This window comes from Drosophila elegans, unplaced genomic scaffold, assembly GCF_018152505.1.
Source record: "Drosophila elegans isolate 14027-0461.03 unplaced genomic scaffold, ASM1815250v1 contig_814, whole genome shotgun sequence".
Classification (NCBI taxonomy): domain Eukaryota; kingdom Metazoa; phylum Arthropoda; class Insecta; order Diptera; family Drosophilidae; genus Drosophila; species Drosophila elegans.
Window position 1 is genome coordinate 2,563,344 of NW_024546167.1, and position 14,925 is coordinate 2,578,268.

At 39.7% G+C, this 14,925-nt stretch overlaps 2 long non-coding RNA genes across 7 annotated transcripts; one reads left to right on the top strand and one right to left on the bottom strand.

Moving 5' to 3' along the window:
- Nucleotides 1-185: 185 nt before the first annotated feature.
- LOC108142107 lies at nucleotides 186-5,010 on the bottom strand. Of its 5 annotated transcripts, none has more exons than XR_005977900.1 (3): nucleotides 4,416-5,010; nucleotides 1,106-2,005; nucleotides 186-1,040 (listed from the first exon to the last, which is right to left on the bottom strand). It is a non-coding gene; the product is annotated as an uncharacterized LOC108142107 (long non-coding RNA). The 5 variants fall into 5 exon arrangements; XR_005977898.1 differs by having other exon boundaries at nucleotides 1,106-2,764; nucleotides 4,416-5,006; XR_005977899.1 differs by lacking the exon at nucleotides 4,416-5,010 and adding an exon at nucleotides 2,959-4,020 and having other exon boundaries at nucleotides 1,106-2,790.
- On the top strand, nucleotides 3,713-4,569 carry LOC121467884. Of its 2 annotated transcripts, none has more exons than XR_005977903.1 (2): nucleotides 3,713-3,761; nucleotides 4,405-4,569. It is a non-coding gene; the product is annotated as an uncharacterized LOC121467884 (long non-coding RNA). The 2 variants fall into 2 exon arrangements; XR_005977902.1 differs by lacking the exon at nucleotides 3,713-3,761 and adding an exon at nucleotides 4,015-4,271.
- Nucleotides 5,011-14,925: the final 9,915 nt, after the last annotated feature.

Consider the following 14,925-nt stretch of genomic DNA (forward strand, 5'->3'; position numbering starts at 1 on the left):
TTTTGTTTACATTTTTTATATTTTGTTGATATTGATGTAAAATGAATGTTATTTTCGGTGGGTAGGATGAAATATATTATATTATGAATGGATAGAAACAATTATGGGAAAGGGCTTTTTAAGAAATAATCTTTTTTTTTATATTACATTTATGCTGTTTTATATGTTTCTGTACCGCATTTTTCTGTTCTTTATTTTTCTGTTCTATATTTTTCTGTACCTTAATACAATCCATTTCATTTTGTTTGTAATCTTCTGGCAATATAAGCCATTTGATTTTTTTGAGCTTATGACAAAACTATCTCTCTTTTGCTCTTAGTACAATTGGTGCTAGTTTGCTAGTTTTATATAAGCACAGAATATGACTATGATTATATTACATTTTATTTTTACTTTACATAAAATATGTAGCTTAATATACGAACTTTTACACAGATGAATAATTCTAAGCAAAATGTGCGGTTAAAACCGGTTCCGTTCGTTCATTTTCTTTACTTTTTCCATGTTCTATCAACGCCTGCCTTTGGCCGAAAGAATTGCAAATAGGTGCACACTCGATGCACTCGATTATGTCATCGCATCACAGGCAGCAACAGCTGTGAGCGGCAGATACATTTGCATCTCTTTGGTCTGGTCAGGCAATTATCGGTGAAATTAGTCGTCGCCAAAGCGCAGCTAAGAGGTGGGCGGAAATGGCCGCTATCCGCAGGCCCCTTCCTACACTTGCATCTAATGTGAGAGATCGAGCCGGAGGATGGTGCACTTAGCGCACGGGGTCCCAAAAGCAAACCGAATTCGGCCACAAAAATTAATTCCCCCACGGATGTGGGAGTGGGAGGGACAAGAAGTCATTTGCGTCAACCATCCATCCTGGCAGCTGACAGCAAATTCAATTTGTAAATTTTCGTCTCATTGTTGCTCTTCGCCGGCTGGGAAGTGGGACGCCTGGCCAAAATGGTTGCAGCTGTTGGCCACATCACATCACAGTCAGAGCATCAAAGGCAGCCACAGTGGCAAAGAAACATGCAAAGTGCCCGAGACTGGGCAACAACTCGGTTTCAATTAAATGAAATTCAATTCAAATTAGTCCGTTAATTGAACTTACTGTGCGAGAAACGCAGATATCCGCAGGCGATTATATTAAATTATGAGGCAGTTCTACATGGAAACCGTTGAATCCGGATTAACTTGGCTCGGCTTTCCTACGCTTATAGATGAAAGAAAATATATATTATTTGCATTTTTTGTTCGCACTTTTCGTTTGGCAAACTGACCTTGTAACAAATATTCGCAAATTGCACCGGCAACAACAACAACAGCAACTACAGCTGCATTAAAAAACAACAAAGCCAAAAGTTGCACACACAAAAAAAAAATAACCACACGACATGGCAGAGTGTAGATACAAATGTATCTACACCATGCATCTGTATTTGTATCTTTGCGATTGTCTAGCTGGCGCTTGTACACAGAAAGAAAATTTGTTAAGATATAATTTCCGATACTATTATTTTAAATATTATAGATATTAAATAAATAAATAAAAGAAATAAAACAAGAAACAAGAAGAAGCATATCTATTTCGTTATTCAACTTAAATCTTGTCAAAGTCCCGATAATGCCAAACAGTAAAACAAATGTAAGCTTAAATCTATCTTAAATTATACACATCTTAAGAAGATGTGAATATCAGATTGTTTCTGTGTATCTTGTGTGCTCGACAGGCGCTAGTTTTAATGCTTACATAAAGTGGCGTGCACAAAAATACGAGTATATATAATACTTACCGAACAGAACCTGAACGGAGTCAAGACCGAAACAAACTCCGAGGCAGTGGGAATTTCGGGGGGAGGATGATGGCGTGCCCAAGTCGGTGACTCGGATTCGCATTATTGCCTCCAGTTCAGACGGCAGACACGGGCATATATCTTAGCACGAGCCACGTTTGATTGTTTGATTGAAATCCATGACAGTTTGGGAACTGCCTCCACCAGCGGCAGATTCACTGTGGGGGCAAATTCGCGAATAATGTGGTTCAAGGTGCTCCCGAATGGGAGCAGAAATCAGAAGCAAACAAAACGAAATCTAATAATAATTGCCATTGGATCGATGGGGCCAAATTAAAGTTTTATTATGGTAAAATTTCCATTTTTATTCGGTTGGTAACCAGACAAATGCATCGGACAAAAAAAAAGCAAAAGAAGAGCTCTTCAATTCAAACTGAATTGAACTCTCGCCAGTCATTCACCCACCCGGCGTATGGGTAATTTGTCTCAATTAATTGAGTATACGCAACGATTTACATTGCAGCCGTCGAAGAGATCTGCAACAGTTATGGCACGCGAAAAAAAAACAAAACAACAAGTAAAAGTAATGACCCGTTAGTGGAAAATGCAGCAGGGAAGCCCTTCTCAGAACTGCGTAACTCGACACGACATCACAGCCGGAGGTCGTCGCTTTTCAAATTGTATTTCCCTTCTCTTGCTGACCTTTTCGCATTTCGCTTTTCCTTTTCCCATTACGCTTTCCCGCTCTTGCCAACATTTCGCCAACATTTTGTTAAAGTGCACTTCCGTTGGGAACACAATCCGAGCTCGGATGCATCTTTACTGCTGGTTCGGGCAGCCAGAAATTCGTTATTAAGTGGTCGACACTCGAGTGCCATTTCAAGCAGGTCACAGTGGGCACTCGCCGGCGGCAACCGAACTAATTTGAAATCCACTCCATTCCCGCGAACAGATAAGCCGCCTTGATTGGACTGCAGCTAATCAAAAGGTGGCTCGATTAGGGCTATCAATGAAAGACGGATATTTTAGGTGTATCACCGAAAAAATAAAGGGGAAGTCTACAGTGACAGCAGCACAATAAGTTAATTGAGGGCGTGCCAGTGGTCACTAAGGTGTTCATTGTCTTTCGAAATATTTTTAGATACAACTGACAGTTGTATGCCGCCCTCACCTTTAGTTATCAGCCGCCCATTGTTAGCTGTCATTTGGCCAAAGTAATTTCCATTAGCAATTCACACATCCAATTTCGACTGACCACAAGAGAACACTCAACGCTCAACTTTTTACGCACACAATGAGGGGGGTTTTGGAAAGGGGTAGGGCAAATAACCCATTCATAAAGCATTTCCCCCGCAATTTAAATTTGATTTCTGTACAGAACAGTGCAAATTCATTTGCCGCACAATTTGATGTACGATTAAATTTTATTATTTCTATTTTTATGTGGCGCAGTAACACAACGCAGACCCAAACGAACTAGCTGCCGTTCCGTAATTACGAGCAATTTGTATTCACTTAGCATATGAGCACAATGGACACGCAGATTAGATTGTTTATAGAGTGGGTCGGACGGAATCAGAGCTGGAATCGTTCTGTGGGTGGGTGGGCATCTCAATGCAAACATTCTTGTCATCCGCACAGATGTTTGACAACATGCCCACTGTGCGTGCCAGCACACACACACGAAACCACAACTTAAATCTGAACAGTATGAAATATATGTGATATATATCTATAGATATGGGTACTCATTCAGTCGAACACGTCTCCCAAGCCAACGTGAGCGTCATATTAATTTATGAGCACCAGAAATGTGCCAAAAAGCCCAGACAAAAATTGAGTAAGTGCAAAAAAGATGAAAAATAAAATAAATTAACAACAAAAATTGAGTGAACAAAAAACAGCGAGTCGTCATCGTAAATTTGTTCACAAAGCAAGTGTAAACGTATCTGGCGAATGCGAGAACGCGTATCTGTAAGTCTGAGCTCAACGCTTTTGTCGCCATTTTTGGCAAGTTGCAAGTTACGCATTTGAGTGTTGAAATACTCGTATGTCTCGCCTGCGTTTTTGTGTCACTGCCCACAGAATAAAGCATTTGAAATATCGAAAATTCAACCACTCTCGATTTGGATTCGGAATGGCATCGAGGAGTTTGCACTCAAGTGGGCGTTTGCTTGGAATGTGGCAGCCACAGAGGCTTTTGGAAAATGCAGCGGACTTTGGCTTTTAATTCAGCTACACAAAGTTAGATATATATACAATCGCTTTCCAAATAATGCCCGGATTAACGAAACTAGAGCAAGCTATCTAGACACACACAGACAGCCGCGAAGTATACAAATAAGTAACGAGCTCTCGAGGAAAAATTTACCAAAATAAAGCATTAGAAATTTGAAAAAAACATCATTCACCCGACTTTACTTAACAAATTGTAGGCATTGTGTTGAGAAATTAAAACATATATTATGGCCTCAGTTATTGTACGTATGTATCACTAAAAAAATCTAATCAAATCTAAAATATGACCATTAAATATGTCATAATAATAATAATATTACTATGTGATTGTGATATGTAATATTCCCGATGCAACATTTAAAAAATTTCTTTCTTTCAGAAAGGACTTACTTTTCAGTAAACATACATAATGGTTTATGATTTTCCAAATTGTGGCTGCCCAATGTTGTTTTGCTTTGGACTTTTTAGGCAGTTCTTGGCGGCAGTAGACGGCGCTCCATTTAATCTAATCTTGAGCAAATAAATGGCATCATACACAAGCATATAGATATTATATATTCCGTCTGAGATATGATTGTTTGTTGTGGGCGTCGCTGGGTAGTTTTGCAGCTTGGATTTTGGACAGCGGGCGTTGAAAGTATTAAACTCAATGCACAGCTGCTGGTGACTGATTGACTTTTAATTGAGAATAATCACAGATTGATGGTATCTATCGAAAGACACACATGGATTTAATTACGGCCATGATACCTTTGACATTTGTTAGCCAACTCGATTCGAGAGTTCGATGTTTGTGCTGTGCAAATACAAAAAGTCGACAATAAATTCAGTAGCTGGCCCTGAATGAAATTTCTCCGCCCACCGGATTTGTTTTGAGCCTCCAAAGCCGTGACTGTGGCTGTGGTCCTTCAGTCATTTTACCACATTTCAATTTCCGTTTTTTGTTTTACGGCTGAAAGCATCAATTTTCGTTTTATTGATTTCGATTTTTATTGTCAACAACAACAGCAGCAGCGGCAGCAGCGGCGGCGGCAACGAAAGTGGAATTCGAAATGCAAATGGCAGCCGAATGACAACAACAAATACAGAGAGCAAAACAAAAAGCACTCACACACACACACACACACTCAAATGGAAAACTTTTTGTGAAACAAAAAGAAGAAAAATTTACGAACAAATCCAATTAACGCCTTGGGGTTTTCGGTTTTGATCCGGACTAAGATGCGTGTGGTTCTAGTCCGGGCTGAAATCAATTTTCGGCTCTTTTCCAACCAAAAACAAATGGTTCACCTCATTTCCTCGTCACTTTTCGTTTCGTTTCGTTTCGTTTATTTGCATTTTCGTTTCATTTGCTGCGCATTTGCACCCCCCACAAAACGGAAATGTTTGTCTCTCGACCTTCCTTCGTTTTTCCCACAGTTTGCAGCCCATTCACTCGGCGACCGGCGACCGGCGAGCGACCTTATCGCCCACCCACCCACTGAAATGGCACCCTGTCGCGTTTGATACACCGCCCCAGGGGGAGTGATACTTTTGGGGCAGATTAGCGCAGCTGCCAAGCGCCAGCAGCGACGCCTACTGTTGTTGCTCGGCGAGAGATATGCAAATTTCGGATGTGCTTATTATCCGGCTATGGCCGCCATTAGATATCTCTCGAGCTGATAAATTGCAGTCAAACGGGGAAACGCTCTTGCCAGGGTATAATCGAAAAGAAACATCGAGTTTTGGGGTCCTTCGGACCAATAATGTTGGTAGGTGCAGATTTGGGAGGCCATTTATTGTTCGATTTTATGACTGAGCTTATAATTTCTTGCTTTTCTGTTTGAGCATATTAAGCATACGCCATGTTGTGGCCCATAAAACACTGTAGCCATAAATAATTGCAGCTTTATATTTATGTTTGCCATGTGGTTAAGAAAAAATTTTGTTGGGGCAGGCAAAAGCATTAAAACCGCAAAATGTTTCGCAATTTTTCCGAAAAATAAACATTTAATTCATATTTATAGTTGTTTTATTATGCTTTCCGAAATAGTTAATATACATATCAATTAAAATGAAAAATCTAATAAATCTACTTAAGCCACTTTATCTTAAATTTTTTATGAATAAATGTTATAAATCTAAACAAAAAAACGATTTATTAGGCTTTATGTCCTAATTATAAAATCAGAGTGTCGTTATAATATGAACAAAATATTGATTAATGAGAGTGGAAAAAATAACACATTTGTTTTTTGCTTTTTTTCTATTTACCGCCTCTTAAATAAATTGTACCCACTTTTCCTAACACTCTTAAACGTTTAGTTGTCGCTAATGTATTATGTTTCATATGTGGACACAAAAGGGATAACAACTGTCGGCGGGTCAAGGATTTCGAGGTGTGTCCTTTGGCTGATAGCTGAGTGACAGGCTGCCAGTTGAGGGGTGCAAAATAGTCGGTGGATGGGCGGTCAATGGTTGGGACACATTACGCATACGCCCCGGGGCTGCCAGGCGAAGCACATTGATACGTCGTTTTCCCATTTTACAGTGAAATCGCATCAAAATAATTGACTTAATTAAGTATGCCAATGCTTGGGACTCTCTGCCAACCCCAAACGCTCATTGATTTATCGTCACTCAATCGCTGGGCCCCTCCCACCGCCGCCCACGCACATCCGGACCGCCATTTTTCATCCTGACACCTCCACACCCACCTGTGCGTGAATCGAATAAAATTGCACTCGGCCAAAGTTGAGCGTTCGCTTCATTTGTTAGCCAAGTTCTCGGCACGGAAAATTGAAGCAGCTGCGGATGTGGATGTGGATGTGGAAGTGGATGCAGAATCCGAAGTCGAAATCGAAGACCACTGATGCGGAATGGAGGTTTGCCAGAAGGTCACAAAAAAGCGCAGCCCAAGGCAGGCTTAACCACTGTCATCTACTTCTACCACCCAATCCACTCAACCATTCCAAACTGGAGGCTTTTTGAGCCTGAATAGTAATCGAGTGGCTCACCCTTCGCCATCCGCCACCCGCCATCCGCACGCCCGCCACCCTAAAGGGCTCAGTTAGCCCAGTTAGTTGCCAGGCTAACAGCTTTCGAGTCGGCTGGGTGTAATTAGCAAACTTTGCCCAGTTTGACTCGGAACGCTGTTAAAAGTTATTAAAATTCGCTCTTAATGTAAGCAAACTTCGAGCATATTGATTAAGGGCCCTGAATGGGTTTAATCTGCAAAACTAATTCCCAGACGGTTTGAGTGCAGGATGATGTAAAGTGAATCTAATCAATGGACGTTGGCAAGCATAACTTCAAATTTATCAGTTTATATAAGAGGGTCATTCTGGTTAAAACGTGACACAACATTTTTATCTTGACAAAAAAAAATGGAAATTGATAGATAAGTCAAACGACTGGTGGTTGTCTTTTTTGTATTGCCCCAAGTGCGTTTTATCAGAATCAGCCGATTAAAACAAAAATCATTTATGTATTGTCTTTCCGAGAAAAATATATTTTTATTGTTTAAGTCCGAGAGGTGAAATTTAAGTTTGTGATACGATTCACAAGGAATGACCCAAGTGAAAACTATTTAAATAATTACAGTACAAAGGTAAGAGAGATCAATAAAACCTTATTTCCCTGTATTAAATACCTCTTCAGTGGCAACATACCTAATTACAAATTTATTACTACTAGTTTGCTTTAAATTTTCGCCTGATATTTTGTTTTTGCTATGGTTTTAATTTAGCCATGGTTCAGTTTTGAGCTTCACTGAGCTCAAGTTAAGGAGGTCAGAAATAATTATTTGGATTATCTAGTATTAAAAAATAAACAATTTATGTACATATTACATTTTTTGATGTACAACTCATCAATTAAATATTCTGTATTTCACAAAGAGAATAAGGATTTAAAGCTGCATATTTATGTTCATAATTGGCAGATTATTAGCTCAGCCTAGCTGAAAGAGATATCGTAAACAAATTGAATTTCTGGAGGTAGATTTCGCCCCAGAATGTTTGATTATCAGGCGCACCCCATTCAAACACATATACCAATTGATGCTGGCGTATTTGTAGTTCGGTCTATTTTTGTGTTTTCTTCATCATCCACTACTTTATTTATTTTCTACGCATATTTTGATGCCATTGACGCGTGCGGAGTGGCATGTTATTATTGTTATTTCCCCTCCTTTTTTTTTGTGTGCCGCTGTCACTGCTGTTGACGCTGTCAATTTTAGTGGCTTTCATGCGGTTCAATGGGTTTAAACCGTCTGACGTATGCAAATGCAATCGGGGGATGAGTGATTGGGTGGGCGGCTTCTGTTTAATGTGATATACATAAGTGAGGAGCAGAAGCTGCAACCCATGGCCGGGAGAACCCATCTGAACCAATTTAAAGCCACGCGCCACCATTGCCAATCAGTCTTGGAATCTGTTCAACTTCATCGGTCGGCGGCGGCTAATTAACGGACATTCGGAACATGTTTCCATGTTCCCCGGCAATTGAACAAACGCCATGAGCTCATCCGCACAACACCAAAACACTGCGACGAAGTGAAGACGCGTTCGGAGGTAACACAAATCCGAGTTGCTCAATTAAAGCAAAGCAAAGCAAAACCGAGCAAATCAAATTAGGGGCAAACACGTTTACTGTTTTTTTCGCTCTCCACTCCGCAGTTTTGTCGAGCTTCGAGCTTTGAGCTTCCAGCGTCGAGCGATCTCGGCCCGCGGCAATTATGGCGACATCCAACGGGGCGGGGGGTTGTTCCGCTGGCTCCGCATTCGCGCTAGCACTCTGAAACACTCATACGCCGTGTGTGCCGGGCGTTTATCTCAATTTGCGAAATACGCAGATACAATTAGATATAGGCCCACAGATATCCAGACAATGTGTGGGCCTATCGCCGCAACAACCAGTCGCGTGTTAACATCGCTTCTAATTAAGCGCGATATCGCTGGAGAGATTCTCAAACTGTGTGTGTGTGTGTGTGGGGTTACCTTTCAAACAGGTTAATGTACTTCAAATCCATTTTATATCCTCGATTCCTGGCCACACCATCGATTGACCTTTTGATTGGACCAAAACAATAGCAAACTATCCGCCTCGCCTGTCATATTCTCTCTCATTAAAATCGATCCAAGACCGGGCCCAAATCGTTTGGATTCCTCGGCTGTTGGCTGTTGGCCCGACGGAGAGTAAACAATTGTAAATTGCTCTACGACATTTGTCTGCTTTCGCTTTGCTTGTTGCTGTTGCTTTCGGCCACGTTCCTTAATTACTCGTTCATTGCCTACCTGAATACCCAACTTACCCTGCCCCCCGCACCGCAACGCAAATAATTATTTGCATTAACATTAACGTTGAGCATGATTCAGCACTTAGATGAACCCACAAAGCCGTCTGATGGCCCCTGTCCACAGATAAACCCAGCAAACTAAAAGGGGAGTTGAAGGATGGGTTCAAATATTACCATAGATTGATGGATGGATGCAGATATAATATATGGCTCATGGTCAGGCATGCACATCCTACCCTTTGTCAATTGCTGAACTCAACATTCGAAACCACATGCACTTAATAAAATAATTCCAATTAAGTGAATTCAAATTGACAAAACATTTGCAGTCAAATAATATGACAAAAAATTTTCATCGCCTACCGCAAAATGTAATCAGCGCGAAATATTTCAAATTTCCCTTTAACTAACATGTAAATGAATTAAAATTTGTTTTATTATTTAATGGCACTCAATCGAAGGGAAATGTATGTGTGGCATAACAGCCAAAAGCCAATGCCACAAATGCCGTAACACTTCATATAGCCCACACGAATTCACAATTTCGCCCCTGTTCCCTCGCATTTCGACTGACACGACGCCCCCGCACTAAAATCGGAGCAAAATAAACACACGTGTGAACATGAATTGAATGGCTGGCCAAGAGATGTGCTGCAGATACAGATACAGATACAGATACACAGGTATAGATATACACACAAACTGTTGAGATGTTTCCTACAGATACAGATAGATGCGGGAAAATCAGCGCAAAATTGACGTAATTGTCACAAATTTCGACTTCTGTGCTGGTGTAAGTGAATGGGGCAAGATTTGAGATGCCCAGAAAACTGCTTTCATGGCAGGGAAAAAACACTTACAGGAGCTGCAAATATTGCTCACAAATCTTGGTTCATTTAAGGAAAGTTTCACTTGCCAAATCTTTACGACACTTACTCCTTTTTTTTTGGTTTTTCTCACTTGACGCAGGCGCACTGCCAGTAAAAATATTTTGGCAGAATGATTGAATGTCCAACTGGCCGACTGGCAACAAGTTCTGCCCATCAATTAATATCCAGTGCCTCACACACATACGCACTTAAATAAACTAACAAGATAGATATCGAAACTGAAGAACTGAATCTCGAGTCCACATGTCTAAATAAACAATGTTTTTTATGCGCGCTCTAATCAATTTCTAGTCTTTTCGATCAAACTTCGAGTAATATTTTTTTTTTTTTTTGGAAAAATAACACCATAAACAAATTAGCGGTTTGAAATTGGTTTCTCTTAAAATTTGGCTAAAAATAGAAATAAATATTAGGAATAATCGCTAGCCACACCCATTAGAAACTAACGCAACCTTGCTTTAATAGAACTGGTGCTAATATAAATATGAATTACAAAGTACATTAATGAGACTTAATATATTTTGATCTAATAATCCTAATAAAGTGAAACGCAGTCAACGGTCAAATTGATTACAATTTCGCTTATTTAATAATAGAAATAGAATGTGAAATTTAAAATAAATTATTCGTGAGATACTTGAAAGCATTTTTCTGACTCAATTATCTGAACCCCTGCTGATTCGCTAGGCATACAGTGTTTTTACTTTTCGTTGTCCATTGTTTGTTTACCCCTTGGCTTCTAATTTGTTAATAACGTTTGGTCAATAAAATTCCAGTTTATGGAACTGATAATACAATTATGTGGAACAGCTAAAAAAACGGTTGAAAGTATATTTTTACACAGAAATAAATAATGTGTATAAATATCCCTGATCTTTTGAGGTTGTATAAAATTCGTATTTTTCTCCGTTAATTTCGGATTTAATTTTTTAATTTATTTCTTTGTCCTCAAGAATTTCTAGACTTTCGATATTTATACGCTTTGGTTTTTTATATAAATAAACAAAAATGTTAAGGAGAAATTTTCTAGACAAAATATGCGGTTGATTTTATATTTTTCGCAGATATACTGAAAGTATTTTAAGCTGATTTTGACTTGACTTTTATTTAGCATTTTACTTCGATATGAGTAATTTTATGTGTATATGCTGTACGTGTTCGTCTGGGCTAATTTGCTAATAGCTTATTACTCATAGGGAATTAGCAGGGAACATCTCTAATGAACAAAAGACTCATGATTCTGTATCTAGATCCAGGCACACGGAGAGCAACTTTCTCATCAACTGCGAGTTCACTTTGTATGAATTTGCATATTATGAAATTACTCATTTGTACTTAACAACTTCTCGACCACGTTTGTGTTCACTTCTCCTGCTCCAGTTCATTCCGTTCATTCCCCCAACGACGTTTCATCCAATTACCAGTAAATTCACTGAAATAATTGCACATATTCGAATGCGATATGCGAGGGCTCTGGACCGCTGCATTCGAATGGCTCGTAAAACTTACGGCCACAAAAAGGTTTACGAACGTCGAATGCACTCGCCATCGCCGCCATGCAAAATGGGTGGCGGGGGCGGATTCTGGGTGGGGTGGCCTGTGGTGTCACTTTGTGTGTGCAGCCAGTCGGAAAATGAATTCAAAACTCGAACTGACTCAGCTGCATCCAAATCGGGCCCAGACCGGCATTAAGCAACCAATTCTCCCGTGGAGAGCAGACGAATTCTCTGGTGTCTATCAATATCCAATGCTAACAATGCCCTGAAAATAATTAACTAAAATTTCTCACCTGCTGTCTGTGTACACTACGAGAATTTTAACTTGTAAGCATTTATAAAGTGCAATCATTTGCTGAAAATTATTATTTTATTTATTTTAGCAGCACATGTGTTAGTTTTAATTTTAATGTTTATTAAATTACATTTTGTTTATTAAATCATTATCATTAATGCTTACCGCCTGTAATATTTATAATAAAATTGTTCTAAATAATTAAAAATTCCCGTCTCTATATGTCGGAAAATTTTCCGGTAATATTTTTACAGCCACCATAATCGGGATAATATCCACAGAAAATATAACGAGGGCCATAAAATGTGTCGAGTGTACAGACTGCGTTCTGTTGGATGATGCAACCAGCAATCGCAATGGAACCAAAGTAAAGTGCAACAATTATCCACTGCCAACGGGCAACCATTTCGACGGGTTCCACTCTGATCGTTGTGGGGGGGAAGTTATGTGTTCAATTTGCGAGCCAACTAAAACTGGTAACGTAACTGGCCACAGATAAATCAATCTTTGCACACAGTTTGCTCTCAGTCACTCTCCAAAGTTTACCCCGTTTCTGCTCCATTTAAAAGTTGGCTATCCTCAACACAGACTGATGAATAGACTTTTAATTAACGCGTGCCAGTGTCCAACCTCTGTCACCAGGTCCCCAGCCACTTTTCCTCGATTTCCCAGAGTGCCCTGCCCTCGGAATGTGTTTGCACAGCTGCCAGCGCTTTGCGGGAATATATATTTAGTCGCATATGAAACGGGAATGGGCAGCCCAATCGCCATCGGAATGCTGTGCTCGATTTATGGCAATTTTAAGTCTGCCCATCCGAAATATAGTTTCATGATTAATATAGAATTAAAGTCTTAGAATTGCACAGATAAATTATGCGCGGCATTCTTGTGAATATTTCAAATGATTTTTCTTTTGTATATAAAATGTAGTTCGCCTGCCAAGGGTTTTAGTTCTGTGCGATGTACAGCAAACAACATTTTCAATCATCCAGATTGGATTCGTTCGGTTCAAAGACCTGACATCAACAATGTCCTTGTGTCCTTTATCTCCCGCATAGTCGCATCTCATAAAACGTATTTTCAACTTATTTTCCAATTACCAGATCCAATTGCTTGCCACCTTTTGCTGGGCCAGCACAAATGGCAACAAAGACCAGAAGCAGACAACGGCACATGAAAATCACGTTGGCTCAGCCCAAAGCCAGCCCCATGCATATAGATTTCCTCAACCACAATTGGATGGCCATAACGGTGAGAGGGGAGAAATGGATGGGGAGGTAACCTAATTGGTAAGACGGCGACACATTGAAAAGTGCCGTCGCTTTCTTCTCCCATTGGTTTTTGCAAGGCAAGCCAGAAAAACAATCCACCCATCCACTCGAGGAGGTGAGAGGTGACTTACAGTGAAACCCCACACAAAAGAGCCTTAGTATAAGCGTCGTGAGCAGTTATACATCATTCAGTAATTAATATCATCAGTAAGTAATTCGATACAGATATAATTATAATTTGGTGTCAAAGGTTTTGCTAATGATAAAATCCAATTAAAGCATATCAGAAGTCCTAATTATAAGTAACAAAGAATATGATTAAATGGGTGAATTATTAATGTTAGATTTTAATAGTTACTGGAACCTCAATTAGTGTTCTTATTAAAATACTTTAAAGGCATAGTAATCTCCGATTTTCTAGAGACTTTCACCCTTAAACTTTTAGCTGCGATTTCTATGGCACTTCCCATGTTTTTGTCTTAAGGTTGGACCAAATTTCTGCGCTGCCAAATGGCATTCGATTACATACATACCTGCCTTCAACTCTTGCATCAAATTTAAGCCGAATTTCCGCAAACTATTCATCGCATTTCCCGCAACCAGATTCCCATTCCCATGGGGGTTTTGAGCGGTCTATTTATAGGGAAAATTCCTCTTTGATGTCTCGCACACAAAGCCCGTTCCGATGTTCAGTTGGCCATGCCGGGAATTATTATTTTCTGTCGTCGCTGGGCTGCATAAAGGAAAATTTCCTTGCCCCAGGCACACTCGCACACTCAAACATTCACACACAAATCATAAAAGCTGCTTAGCTGTCCATTCGTGCATGTCCTGGCCAACTTAAGGACAAACTTGGCGAAAGGAGCAACCGCGGAAGAAGGAGCCAAAGAGGCTAATGTGAGCGTGGCCGAAAAAGTGTTGCTATAAATAACCTTAGACATGGGGGACGTCCACTTCTAAACCCCAAAACCCGAGTTCCCTATTCCATATTAATATGCATATAAAGAGTGTGCTTGTGAGAGTGTTTGGGTTACATGGCATGTACACACGCCAACTTTTGTCTGCAGCCAAAATCAAGGAAACAAAATACAAAACAGTCTTTTTCTTTTTCTTTTTTTTTTATTTTCCCTTTGCTCTTGCCCTGAAATGTGTAATATAAAGGCAAAGCCGACGGCAAGTGTGTCATAGGTGTATGTGGTGTGTGGTGTGGAAAATCGGAAGCGGAGGAATAACGAAACAAACCAAAAAATTATGCAGAACTTTTTGACAGTCCGCAGTCCTTTTCAGTTTTCTTATTTGCTGTTTCCTTTGTTGTTCTTGTTGCTTGAAAGTTACTTTTCGGGTCTAAAACTTTGGCAATAAGGAAATGGCATACAAACCTGTGCATATCATTACTAACAAATAATATGAGAATTTAAAAAATCAGTTGCATTTGAATTAATTTTCTTTTGCTTACGAACATAGTTCGTTTTAAATGTTTGCTTTTCATAGCATTGGTTGAATAAAGAGTTTCAAAGTGCGGATTTTATTTAATCTATCCAAACCAATAACTTACAATATTGGTTGGGTTATTTTAACAAAAATCTAATATACATACATTCTATCCAAATACCTCTATACGGCATCTGGGATCTAAGGGTTCTGCAGCTTTGACAAGACATCCGGCAAAT